This window comes from Myotis brandtii, unplaced genomic scaffold, assembly GCF_000412655.1.
Source record: "Myotis brandtii unplaced genomic scaffold, ASM41265v1 scaffold1035, whole genome shotgun sequence".
Taxonomy (NCBI): Eukaryota; Metazoa; Chordata; class Mammalia; order Chiroptera; family Vespertilionidae; genus Myotis; species Myotis brandtii.
Window position 1 is genome coordinate 629,531 of NW_005353475.1, and position 14,540 is coordinate 644,070.

At 38.8% G+C, this 14,540-nt stretch overlaps 1 long non-coding RNA gene across 1 annotated transcript in view; it reads right to left on the reverse strand.

Annotated features, from left to right (window-relative positions):
- Positions 1 to 8,108: 8,108 nt before the first annotated feature.
- The window catches only part of LOC106725652, an 18,134-nt gene continuing 11,702 nt past the window's right edge, over positions 8,109 to 14,540 (reverse strand). The window contains exon 3 of the long non-coding RNA XR_001361575.1: positions 8,109 to 8,119. This is a non-coding gene — a long non-coding RNA (uncharacterized LOC106725652). The remainder of the gene's footprint in view (positions 8,120 to 14,540) is intronic.

Here is a 14,540-nt window from a genome sequence, read left to right on the forward strand (position 1 = left end):
TGACTGAAGCTCCCAACCGCTCCTTTTTTTCTTTTTTTTTTTTTTTTTGGCCAGCTTTAGCTCTGGGGCCTTGCTGCTGAAAACATAGATACAATGTTGCGGTCCGAGCCCGGCTGAATGGAAGCCCTTTTCTGGGGTTTTGTTTAGCTTCTTATTTGCAACATAGTATATAGTTGCTTAGAGTTGCAACTGAGAGGCTGGCAAGTTAGGCGGGGAACGTTGGAGTCTGCAGCAAGCAAGCCTCGTGCTCGCTTCAGTGCCTGGCTGCCGGCCGCCATCTTGGCTGACAGTTAATTTGCATATACTCACTGATTAGCCAATGAAAAGGGTAGCGGTCGTACGCCAATTACCATGTTTCTCTTTTATTAGTGTAGATTAGTACAAGAATGAATCACTTTTTCCTACTCTCTTTCTAAAAACAATCTAATTGTTTCATTAATTTATTAGTAAATGAAAAAAATAAATAAAATTCTAGTTGCTATCCTATCTATGCTTGTGTTCTTTTGATGATAAATGTGTCAATGTCATTAATTTTAACATGTTCACTTTGGCACTAAAAATGGATAATATAAACTTAGAGACTACCACTCTTTTTTTAAAAAATATATTTTATTGATTTTCACAGAGAGGAAGGGAGAGGGATAGAGAGTTAGAAACATCAATCAGCTGCCTCCTGCACACTCCCCACTGGGGATGTGCCCACAACCAAGGCACATGCCCTTGACTGGAATCGAACCTGGGACCCTTGAGTCCGCAGTCCGACGCTCTATCCACTGAGCCAAGCTGGTCAGGGCGAGACTACCACTCTTGAAATGAATATTAACAAATGATCCTTTACATAACCACTAACATCTTTTTGAGAATCTAATTTTTCCTAGGAAAACTGCTTTCTACAACTTGTCATAGTTTTACACATATATGGGACAATTAACACCATTCTTTCCAAGTTAAAAGAAATTATAAAAATGCAGAATGAGTTCCTGTCGGAAGTTATAATCAACTAAGATGTAGCTCATTATAAAAAAAAAGAAGAAGAAGAAGAAAAAAACTATTCATTTTTCTTTCCTTAAGGCCAAATGTAAATAGTAAGAATCACTGTAAAAGCAAATGACAAAAAAATATATTAAATATATGAGAACAGGATATATTATGGCAGTGTATAGTTTTGGTGTGTTTTTTGTTTTTTTGTTTTTGGTAGATACTTTGCTTCCTTTTGTTTTAATGACTCTTCTTAGATTTTAGAAATGATTTCCAATTGCAGGAAATTATAGTAACAGAATCTTTAGTAGAAATCTTCCCAGTATATATTGACATGAAATGTTCTCTCATTTTGTGATTGTTGTTAGTTAGAGATATGAATTTTGTTCACATTTCTGTCAATCCACACCTGGCAGATGATAAAAGCAGTGAGCAAAAGATTTTTGAGTGACGCTTATGACCTACACTGATGGGTAATTATATAATTCAACTATACCCATGCTAACTAAAAAATATAACACAGATCACCTATTACTAAGTTTAATTAAGTATTTTTCATGAAAGATCATGAAACAAAATCAATCTCAGAGGTATGTCTTTCTATGTTACACTTTCAGCACATATAGTTTTTTATAAATATAGAAAATGTAATAGAGTCCTGAGTAACTATGCACAATATGTGAAAACATAAGTATATACTAAAAATGCATTTTCTTCAGCTTTTAAATTATTTCTAATGTTAAATTATTGGGATGCATGCCAAATAATATAGATCCATTTGTAGAGCTCCTTGATGTCATGGAAAATAAGTATTAAAATTAGACCCAAGCTGAACAAGGACAGGCCACTGGAGTGGAGTGAGCATTTTGATGTCAATGGAAAGAGAAAGACTTCCTGTAATAATGAAAGGAGCAATGAACCTGAGCAAAGAATGACTGTATGAGAATCCTGTGTACATGGCTCCTATCTCCTCTTAGGGTTTGTCTAAACATATTAGAAAAGTAATTGCAACTGTCTGTTCAAATACTGGAAAACAGCAATTGCCTTTTTTTGCCCCTTTCCTTCCTATTTCATTCACAGGAAATATCTTCACTATATTCCCTTATGATAAGGGAAAAACATGCAAACCTGAGTCCCATGTAACCACTGGGCTATACACTGCTAGAATGAAATATGGTCTATTATATTTATAGTAGATTTATTTTTTAAGGCTCTCCAATTCTTGGTGAGAGTTAATATATATTAATGTTAAAACTGTTAGAAGCGGATTGCTTTTCTATCTGAGAAGACAAGTCAATGCAAGTCATTTTGAAATAGTATTCAGATTCACATACATAATCCTTTAATATGCTTCACTGCAAGAATTACCACCTTGAGATGCAGGCCTGAGAAGTGCTAAACCAAACCACTGAGGAGTCTGGGGAGGCCATCTCCATTTCCACTGCTCAGATCTATTTTTTCATACACATTCAGAGAATGGCACCTATAGCATTATAGTAGACTTTGCTTCCTGAGGGAAACTCAGAAGGCTGATACGAAAAACCACAGCCCTCATCACTGAAGCTAGTCTTGAGGTGTCAATGCACACTGATCATTTCCCTATCCTACTATCCATTCTGGGTTCCTCTGACTACCAGCTAAACTTCTGTTGGTATTTGTGGCAAACTGGTGGCACAACTAAGACTCTACAACCTGAGAGTCTGTGCTCCTGGGAATGTCTATTGAAGGGCAGCATTGCTACACATGCTCATCATACTGAAAACTGGGCATTACAATACCAAGTGGATCACCTGGATGCCACACATACATAGTTATACCTGCTGCTATTGTCTAAGAGCAGCTGAACCTCAATCTGATGATCTGAGTCAGTGATGCCAGCCAGACTAGTGAATTATCTGCTTTTCCACTATACTCTGGACATAAGAAGCCTGGAGTAATTATAAAGCAGACATAGATTACAGTTTAAGGAGACCCTGTTTCCCTGGAGAAAATGTCTGCTATGGGGCCCAAAGAACCCTTCAGAAGCCAGATTTATGTGTATGGGAAACACAAAATACTCTAGTGGGTCATTGGGAGTGATGATAAGGGAAAGTAGGGACTTCTTCCACTGTTTGTACTCCTTGGTTTCCAAAGTCACACATTCTTTCTACTGAGGACAATATGTATACTGAACCTTAGAAGATAGCGTGCCAACCTGTAGTGTATTACTCCTGAGCTGGTACTTCATCTGTACCTTCACAGACCATTCCAACCACAGACCACCAGGCTGGCGGCTTTGTGTCATAGTATGTAATATGACCAGAGGAACTCAGTCACCCACCAGTTTCAGGATTTATTAGTCTCTATCAGCCTATCTAAAGGAATCCCCCATATGATCAGAGGAATGAATGAAGGTCCAACGGTGGATAACCTAAGAATCTGGATTCCCTGCTCATGCAGCTTGCAAGAAGAAAATATCTGGTCATGCTTGTGTTCAATCTTGAATGTACTCCTTCTAACTTAAAGTGAATTTTCCCTGAGCTTGCTGAAACTCATGGCTTAACTGGTCTGACAGAATTGGCTTATTATAGGCAAGTCTGTGTGCATAGTTATTTTGTGCCCCCATGGTCTCTATCAAGGGCTCAATAGTAAACCAAGGATTGGTTTTTTAAACCACTTTAAAAAATATATCTATATGCAGAATATCATTTTTCTGGACTCCCAGAGGCCTGTCTGGTGATTCTATGACTGTGCTTGCCATGAAATCCACATGGCCTCTTTTCTCACCACTAGTATTGAACCGGGTCTGCCTAGTTGTAGGGTCCAAGCAGCAGCGATGCTTGCACCACAGCCTGAATGTGCTGTGGAGCCCTTTTGTGATATGAGCCCCACTCAAGTGGTATTTTTTCATGTTATCCAGTATGTAAATTGAATTAGCATTTAAATGTAGGGGAAATTCTGTCTCCAGAATCTGAAAAGGCTTATTAGGTATTGTGCTTCTGCCTTCATGGTAGAAGATTCAAGGGATAGTCATATTTTGGAAGGACATATGTTATCACTGGACTCTTCACAAAGGTTTGCCAATGTAGCAGAATACTGAATCTTCATAGGTTTATTTTTCATTTCTGAAATATCCTCTATGGTGCTAGCTACTTCTTGTTCATCTAGCCTAATAAGCGTAATATCATCAAGGTAGTTTGTCACATAATATTCTGTGGGATGTTCAGACAGTCCAGATCTCTTCAGACTATATTAAGACATATAGCTGGATAAATAACATACCTTGGGGCAGAACTGAATATTTCTGTCCATTCCATGCGATTGCAAAGTTTTAATTTTTTTTCTGATGTAAACATAAAAGAATACATTTGACAAATTAATGGCCATGCATCATGTGTTTGAGGCATTTTAAATCTACTCGAATTAAGATATGCATCTAGCAGTGTGACTTCAACTATAAGGGAGCTCTGCTGAATGTTTATTTGGTTGAGTTTTGCTTAACTATCCTACTCCAGTATTCTGATTTTGAATGGGCCAAAGTAGTTAATAAAATGGAGACATGATGAAGACCACCACAATGCATCAGTTAGATCTTTAAAGGTGACCCTCATATTCTCCATCTCCTGAAGATACAATATTATTTTATTAACTATAGTGACAGAGGTAGCAATTTCAGAGGCTTTCACATGTTCTCTCCTACCAAAATAGCTTTTATCCTGCAGGATAAGAATACAGTGGGTGGGTTCTTCCAAGTTGCAAGTACAACATGTACATCCCAGTTGTACTTTGGAAATGGATAATCATCAAGTGGATATGAAGATATAACAGGCCCACTGAAAGCCAGACCTTGCTATTAGCCAGCTCTAATTTGTCCCTACTTTGACAGAATCACTAAATATCACTGGCAACTCAGATCTTATGTTTCATAATCTTCAACATATTTTGGGCACATTGTATCACTAGTGTATAGTAAATAGTTTTAGATTTCTTGAAAAAAAGCCTGGGAGATAATTACAGTGTATACATGCTATCTATATATATAAAAGCCAAGCAACCAAATGGCAGAACGACCAGAACCACCAGAACGACCCGTGGCTATGATGCACACTGCGGCGGCCAACCAGCCAGATCGGGGGCGTGGCCGGCTAGCCAACCACTCACAGCCCCTCCCCGCTGCTGGCCCCGCCTCCAACTGCCCTCCCCACCCCGATCACTGAAGTGTGACCTTCAGTGATTCTAAGTAAGTAAATGCTCTCCAGCCTTCATAGACCAGGAACCTGAATGACGAGTGATCAGAAGGAAAACTGCTCATGGCCTGGACCGTCAGTCAGGTGTCCAGGAGAGGTGCCCAGCACAACCACCATCTTCTTGCATTCTCTCTCCACTGCTTCCTACCAAAGAGGGCAGCCACATCACACCACGGCCTCTCTTTCGGGGGCTTGTCAGCAGGGAACTAAACCGCATTACCTGTCTAGGGAGAGGCTTAGGAACGGAAGCTGTAAGTGTCCCTGACACTAAAGCACCTTTGAAGCTTCAACTTCTGATCGCCCCCCACCCCCCCACAACCCTCGGGGGCAGGTGGCCGGACCCCACCCGTGCACGAATTTGTGCACCAGGTCTCTAGTGATATTATAAGGTCCTTCTTCCTGGACTAAACTTATTTTTGGCCAAAAGGTTTTGGGATTGAAAACTGGCTCAGCCCTAGCCAGTTTGGCTCCGTGGATAGAGCATCGGCCTCCAGACAGAAGGGTCCTGGGTTCAATTATAGTCAAGTGCATGTACCTCAGTTGCAGGATCCTCCCCTGCCTGGACCCTGGTCGGGGCATGTGCAGGAGGCAACCAATCAATGTGTTTCTCTCACATCAATATTTCTGTCTATCTTTCCCTCTCTCTTACACTCTAAGAAATCAATAGAAAAATATCCTCAGAAAGGATTAAAAAAAGAAAACTGGCTCAGAACTAGAAACTGGGCAATGGAGCATCACTTCTTACTGGTGTGACTGCTCTGTTATGAATTCTCAATTTCTTCTGATGACAATTTCTTTACTCACACTGTAAAACATTGTACCTATAGTAAGCCATCATATATTTTGCATTTTAAAACATTTAATAGGGCATATTCCATGTTAATTGTTCTTTCCAAAATATGATAATAAAAAATAAATTTAATATGAAAAAATGTTAAATACAAAAAGTGAATACAAAAATAGTAAGTGTGAAAGGGAGGTACATGAATATAAAACACCAAATCAGAATCATATTGTTGTTCCCCTACAAATGAATGAATGTAGAAGATGTGATATTTTATATATATATATTATTCAACCATAAGAAAATGGAAATCCTGCCATTTACAACAACATGGGTGGGCATTGAGCATATTATGCTAATTGAATAAGTCAGACAGGGAAAAACAAATACTGCCATTTCTTACTTAAATGAGTAATTTTTTAAAGGCTGAACTCATGGAGTCAGAAAGTAGAATATGAGTTGCCAAGGATTGCGGGTGGGGAAAATGGGGAGATGTGGGTCAAAGGTTACAAACTTTGAGTTATAAGACAAATAAATTCTTGGAATCTAATGTACAGCATAGTGATTATAGTTAACAATACTGTATTAATTATATCCTTTCAGGTTGCTAAAAGAGATCTTAAAAGTTATCACACACAAAAAAAGAAATGGTAATTATAGCATGTTATGGAAATATTAACAAGTGCTACTCTCATAATCATTTCAGAATATCAAATCGAATATTGTACACCTTAAACTTATACAAAGTTATATGTGAATTATGTCTCAATAAACCTAAAAATATTAATGCTATACTGATATGTCAATGATGCAAATAACAGCTGATAACTAGAGACAATTTCATTACAGTACTATCCCTTCAAATATGATACTGTGATCTGATGGTATTTTTAATGTAAAATTTGCATATTGCCGTACTAAGGGCACTTGAATATTGGGAGTGCACACCCTGTACCTACTGATTTATTGCCTTCACTCTATTTTTTTAGTTCCTATTTCTCCATTCCAATTTGCCACAGTCTTATAGTCACTTCAAATCCTAGGAAGCATGGAAGATGACAAATAAAGTGAGCATGTATATATATATAGAAGCACAGGAAATTTTGCAACAAAGTTGTCATATACACATCTAATTATCTCCTTCAGTGGATATTCATGTCAGATTTTTTTTAAAGAATCAAAATTTCAGGATCAAAAGATGCCCTTGGCTGAGGTTCACACAGAAGGGTAAAAATAGCAATGGGTCCAGATGCCTGCTGAAAGATTTGTTATTTTATTCTGCTGAAACATAATCAATCTTCCCATAAATAATTGCACAGGCAAGCTATAAACCTTTCTTCTTCAGTCTATTTTTTTTTTAAAGCAGGACTTTGGAGAATTGATTTACACTTACATTGTACCTATCACTATGTCAACACAGCTTATTGGGAATCTCCATTAATGACTAGTTATTTTACCACCAAACTGAATAAGCTATTTCACATATGCATTATAAAAGTGCCTGTTCAAGAATCAAAGCCTCTAATATTGTTTACTATTTTACCATTGTGATTTTTTTACATAAAATAATATAAATCATTATCTTATTTAAATGTACTTATAACTGCTATATTGGAAGATGAAAATGTTATTCTCCTTGTGTTATTTGATTAAAATAAAGCCTCCTGTATCTGCTATGTTACACTTCAGAATTGCAAAGGTAGTTTAGTAGTCTATTATGTACATCTGCTGTCCCTGATCTTCTGACATTCCTATGTAGCATATTTATTCATATGTTTTTGCTCTGTTACTCACAAATTACTTTATGCTTTACAATTGTACATCATGACTCTCCATTGGCTTTGGACAAGCTTGGATGAGTCATTCATTGTATTGGCACCATCAAAAAGGTAAGTATTTTCTATGTTCAGGGTGGAAGATTCTATCAAAACAATGACCTGCCAGTGTTCTGAAATGGAGAAAGAGGCATGATGATAAAATCTGAGCAGGAGCTGCTATGTTAATCCATGTGAATGCTACTGTGGGAGAAATAGTGGTGACATGTTCATGTATTTTTCTTTCTTTATAGTCACATTTTAGCTTTATAACTTGTTAGCTATGTCCTTCTTCAAATTAATCAATCTCTGAATTTCTCAGTTCTCAATGATAATCATCTATCACACCTTTTATCTCATCTTGTATGACCAAAAATAAATTAAAAATTTAAATAGAAAAAAATTTTGGAAAAACCTAAATACCTTGTTTTTCTGTTCTCTAACTAGGGCAGTTTTGTACTGATGGATAAAATCCCATGTCAGAATAGATGAGTAGAAGCTAAATATTCATGATCATTAATCTAACTGCCTATAAATTCTACTATGTTTTTGTAGTTACTGAATTACAGAAGCCAATTACACTGTTATTCACTCTCTTTAACCTCCATGTATCATTCCAATCCCCACCCCATATGTCCCTGTTAGTGGCATTGGATTATACAACACTATATTTTATACAGATATATAGACATGTCATATATAAACTCCCTCAACCACCAAACATACAAGTATACCTACATTTTCACTCAAATTACCCTGTTGTTCAAGCAAAGAAGAAAAGTCTATTGGTCCTCCAGGTACATTCTGTCTGATTAGTACCTTTGTGAATATAGATTCACAAGTGAGAAACCAAGGATGAGAGCAAAGGCTCACATGTGACATTTCATTTAACTAAGCATCCACCCATCAATGTCACTTATCAGTAATTCATACATATTTTTGAATTGTCAAAAATTATCTATATATATAAAAGCCACCTGGTAGCTATGATGCTCAATAACCACCAGGGGGAAGATGCTCAACACACAGGCATGGAAACAATAGACTGATGAATCACAGACGGGGGTCGGGGGAGGGGAAGAGGGTGGGAAGAGATTAACCAAAGATCTTATATGCATACTAGAGGCCTTGGCCTAGCCTGCGGGGATCAGGCTGAAACCGGCTCTCTGACATCCCCGAGGGTTCCCGGATTGTGAGAGGGTGCAGGCCAGGCCGAGGGACCCCACTGGTGCATGAATCAGTGCACCAGACCTCTAGTAGCAAATATTCGGAAAAGTGTGTATGATAAGTATATGCCTGGGTTAATTTTCCCAAATTGACCAAACTGCTTTAAATTTTGTCAAATGTTTCTGTCTATATCTATTGAAAGAGTCATACATTGCTTTCCTTTGTCTGTTTATATAATGAAAAATAATTGTTGGTTGGATATTAAATGCATCTTGAATTCTTAAACTAAATTCTACTTGATTATATGATCCTTTTCATAAATTCCTAGATTTGATTAACACTTTGTTGAGAATATTTACATTAATCCTAATGAGAAACAGTGGTCTGAAACTGTGTTTACTCCTAATATTTTTGTCCAATTTTTGTATCAATATGAAGCTGATAACATTGTAATTAGCTAGTTATTAACAATAGGAAGGAGCAAAGGGAAGGACAGACATCATAGGCATGTCATTTGGGCAGCTGCATCAGGAAGCTGCGGCTTTGCACTCCCCTATTCTCTGCAAAATGATGAGGGGAAGGGGACTGGACAAAGGAAAGATAGACTCATTCCCAATAAAGTTGGGGTGACACAGGTAAGGTATTTGCTTGTCAACCACACACCTGAGAACAGAGATGATTGGCCAGAATGAGTGTGCCCATGGCAAATGCATGAAAATTTGGGAATACATAATCCCATAAACAAAGAAACTCTGTTTCTCTTATGCATTGGCTCATGAATCTTGGGACTCTTGGCTTCATGCAATGGCCCATGTGGCCCATGGCTATGAGGACCCCCACATGCAATGGACTAATGGACTGCAGCAGAGAAGCACATGCTAACCTAGCCTGAAGCTGGACTGGACCAGCTCCAAAGTGGAAAGGAAACACTGGACAATGGCTCTGATTTTAGCACTACTGAAGCCCCACTTATACTTCTTCTATGACTGGACTAAGGGAATGGAACTTTGGTAACCCAGGGAAGTAATTATCTCATCCTCTCATGGGGGCCTCTGGAAATTCTTATTCTAGCAGTACCCAAAGAACCCCAGTTTCACAAGCAACTGGGAGAAATGAGCTCTTCTCCTATTCTGTAACAAAGCTAACAAAATGCTTCAAGGAAGTGCTCTTTCACTTTCTCATTTCTGGAAGTTTTTATGTACAATTGTGTGGGCTTTTTTCTCTCAAGTGTTTGTTAGAATTCAACAATGAAGTAATCTAGGCAGTGCCTTTCTTTGTGAGAAGACTTGTAATTATAAATTTAACTTTTAAAATATATAGAGGGATATTCAGGTTATGAAATTTTTTCTTCAGTGAAATTTTGTTGCATTTTTCTAGGAATTTAAATGATCAAATTTATTATTTTTTATATCTCCAGGATCAATAATTGTAGGTCATCCTTCCTTTCTGTTATGGGAAACTATTTTTTTCCTTTCTTTTCTTTAATAGCTTGTAGTTTTTAATAAACAAATTATAACCTGCTCCAAGATTATAAAATTTCTCCATAAACTTCTCATATTTTCATCAGTTTGTTGTTTACTTTTTGTTATTGTTCTGATATTTAATTGATTTGAAATTTCTATCTGTAAATGGAATGAGATGGGAACTGTGAGTTATTTCCTTACCCTTCCCTAATAAAGTAGATAACCAATTGCTACAATGTATTTTTTCATAACCCATCTTTTTTTCTTTGAATTTCTACATTCTTTATACACTAAATGTGCACATATCCATGTGTCTGTTACAGAATGTATGAAGCTAGTTCACTGATCTAATGGTCAATTTTTATTTCATTACGATATGATTTTTAAATTTTTTACATTTATTTATTTAATTTTATTTAATCTTTATTATTCAGAGTATTAAAGATGTCCCTCTTTTTTCCCCCCACTCTCCCCCTGCACCTGGTTCCCACCCTGCCCCAGGTCTTTGCCACCTACTGTCTATGTCCATAGGTAATGCATATCTATAATAATAAAACCATAATATGCTAATTAATTAGACTAGATATCCTTCCCAATGTCCTTCCGGATGACCTTCTGGATGAAGCCAGGACTGCGAAGGCTGAGGCAAGCCACTGCAGGTGCTAGGGCCAAGCTCCTTGCAAGATTTCCTGCATCGGGACTCTAGTATGCATATAAGATCTTTGTTTAATCTCTTCCTGCCCTCCCAACCCCCTTCCCTCCAAGAATCGATAGTCTGTTCCATTTCCACGCTTCTGATTCTATTTTATTCACCAGCTTATTCTGTTCATTAGATTTCTTATTAGTTTATTTTAAGATTCAGTTGTTGATAGATATGTATTTATCATTCATACTAGTGACCCGGTGCACAAAATTCATGCACATTAAAAGGGAATTAATTAGAAGAAACATTTTAATATTGCTATTTGCCCTTTCTCTATAACAGAAGTGTCAGAGATGAAAGAAAATTAGTAAAATGTATATGAAAATCTCCCTTCTGTCAGAGACTGGGGCGTGCCATGGGACCTAGAGTCAAGGACCCGCCCACCACTCTCACACGCTTCGAAAATGCAGGAGACCCAGACCCGGTCGGTCCCACTCCCATTGGGTGATACCCAGACCCAGCCGGCCCCATCCCCATCAAGCCCCTCCAGACGGGGGCACAGCCTCAGGTCCCCTGGCCCAGCACTAGGGCAGGGTGCATGCGTGAAGTCCCCTGTCTGGCACTGGGGGGGGACACAGCCTGAGGTCCCCGTCAAGCCCTGCCAGGCAGGGGGTGCAACCTGAGGTCCCCAGCCCGGCGTGGGGGTGGGGGGCATGGCGTAAGGTCCCCTGCCAAGTCCCACAAGGCAAGGGGCACGGCCTGAGATCCCCTGTCAAGCCCCGCCAGGCGGGGGCAATGGCCTGAGGTCTCCTGGCCCAGTGCGGGGGCAGGGAGCACGGCCTGAAGTCCCTGTCAAGCCTGAGGTCCCTCAGCCTGGTGCGGGGCGGGGGACGCAGCCTGAGGTCTCCCAGCCCGGCACCAGGGTGGGGGGCATGGCCTGAGATTCCCGGCAAGCCATGCCAGGTGGGGAACACACCCTGAGGAACCCTGTCAAGCCCCGCCATGCGGGGGCCATGGCCTGAGGTCTCCCAGCCCAATGCCAGGGCGGGGGGCTCGGCCTGAAGTCCCTGTCAAGCCCTACTGGGCAGGGGGGTGTGGCGTGAGGTCTCTTGCCGCCGGCCAGGCGCCAGGCAGCCTCAGGTCCCTGCTGTTCGGTCACGACAGTATGGTGCTCTGGCTAATTTGCATATTCCTCTATTATTAGATAATTTTTTTATCTTTTTCTTTTTCTTCTTCTTAAAGAATACCCTTCAGCATTTAATGTAATACTGGTTTGGTGGTGATGAACCCCTTTAGCTTTTTCTTGTCTGTGAAGCTCTTTTTCTGACCTTTGAAAGAATACCTGGGTCTCCCGCAGTGTCCTTGTCACTGAGCCCCAATCCCCGCTGGTTTTTATAGCCTGTAGTTATGCGGACTTTTTTCCCAGCTCTGGGACCCTGGGCTGGGGGTCTGGTGTGGGGCTGGGACCACTTGCTCCTCACATGGGGCCTCCTAAGAGACGATATACCTCCCAATTAAAAAAGTGGTGCATATGGATGCCAGGCCAGTCCATTCCTCACCTCTGTCCCTGCTGCCAATCTCAATGTGCTTTCTTCTTTACTTCTCTAGTTGTAGGATTTCCACTCAGCCAGCTTTCAGGCAGTTCTGGATGATGGTTTTTCTGTATTTTAGTTGTAATTTTGATGTGGTTGTGGGAGGTGGTGGGTACATGCATTTACCTATGCTGCCATCTTGGTTTTCCATTACCATATGATTTTAATCATTATATCTATAAAAATAAAAGCATAATATGCTAATTAGACTGGACGGTCGAACAGCCTTCTGGACGTCCTTCCGGATGACCTTCCTGAGGAAGCCGGGGCTGTGAGGGCCAAGCCTTTTGCACGAATTTTGTGCATTGGTCCTCTAATCTTAATATATTTATCTTGTGGATTATTCCTCTTTTCCTTCTTCATACAAATTGTTTTTGCATTTCTTTGGTTTTGGTTTTAAATCCTAAATTAATCTTAGAAATAGGCTGCCAATTTCATTCAGAGAAAAAATCCTGTTATGATTCCAGCTAGGTGTGAATTAAAGTAAAGTTAATTAGAAATTATTGACTTTAATAACTTTTACTTAATTTACTTGAATGTTTTTAAGGAATAGTTTTTTTTTTTATATATTATGGGCATTTTTTCTCCCTCATAAAATATAACAGTTCTTATTTCTTTGTATTCACTAGTCCTAATGCACATACTAGGAATATATCAGTGTATTATTTAGTAGTAGCAGTTATATTTGTTATAATTTTACTTAATACTTGGAATTTGGATTTGGTCATAGAAAGTTTGATTCTTGATTCCATGCTTTTACCAATATTGCTGGGGCTGACCAGCAGACCCTGAGTGACAAGTGAATGATTACTCTGACACAGGATTGCTGTGAAAGAGAGGGCTAAGGAACTGCCTGGCTAAAGGAACCAGGCAGCCACGACTGCCTGCCTCGTTAGGCTTTTATGTAACAGCAGTTTGAGATAAGTTTATCTTTTGGATACAATCAGTGGGGTAAGTAACCTTGGGGGGACACATGTGTCTGCAGTGTCCTTTAAGCAAGGACACCTAAAGATTAAGCATAAGGATTCCAGTAAACACCCGAGGGCCTGCACATGCACAGACTTGTTTGGAAAGGTCAAGGAATAATTAGGTGTGCTGCCTTAGGCACTCCCCTAAATTGGAATTTTGATAAACAGGTGGGCACCTTCAGCCCACTCATTTTTTCCGAATGTCCTCCTTACAAACTTTCCAACCAAGTCCCGTGCTTCCCCACACAATATTAGTGTCATATACAAAACTGAAAGGGCAAATTGAATGTTGTTAAATAACCAGGTGTTCTTAGAAGAAACACATTGCATTCTCTAAGTCTGGCATGTCCAATACAGTCGTAGCAAGTAACAATATTTGTTTTATTGAGCAATTGAAGTGTATCTACTATGTTGGAGAAACAAAATTGTTAATTTTAGTTTACCTAAATGTAAATTTTAAAACTGGGGAAATGTAATTTTTTAAATTAGATGAACAAAAGTTTGTTTTGCTGCACATACATTTCCCTTTAATTGTTCAATTATGGAAGATAATAATGTATTATTGTGGGACTGCACTGTTTCTATTATTACATGTATACATCTCACAAAACTAGTCAATGTGAATAAATTGATTCAGTTCAAGTGATGTTTTCCAATGCAATGATATACCATTATAATGTATTTATTTAAATATGAATATAGCCCAAGTTACAGTGACACCTATGTAAATTTAATTGGCAATTAAATACAAATACTTATTTTAATTAAAATATGTTTAAATTATCTTCCAGTTTAATAGACCAGTTGCAGTTTTATAGACCAGTTGCAGAATATAGGATCAACTGATGCTGCAGAAACTGCTATAAAATAAAGATTAAAAAAAGAATGAAAGAAGGTAGGTACAA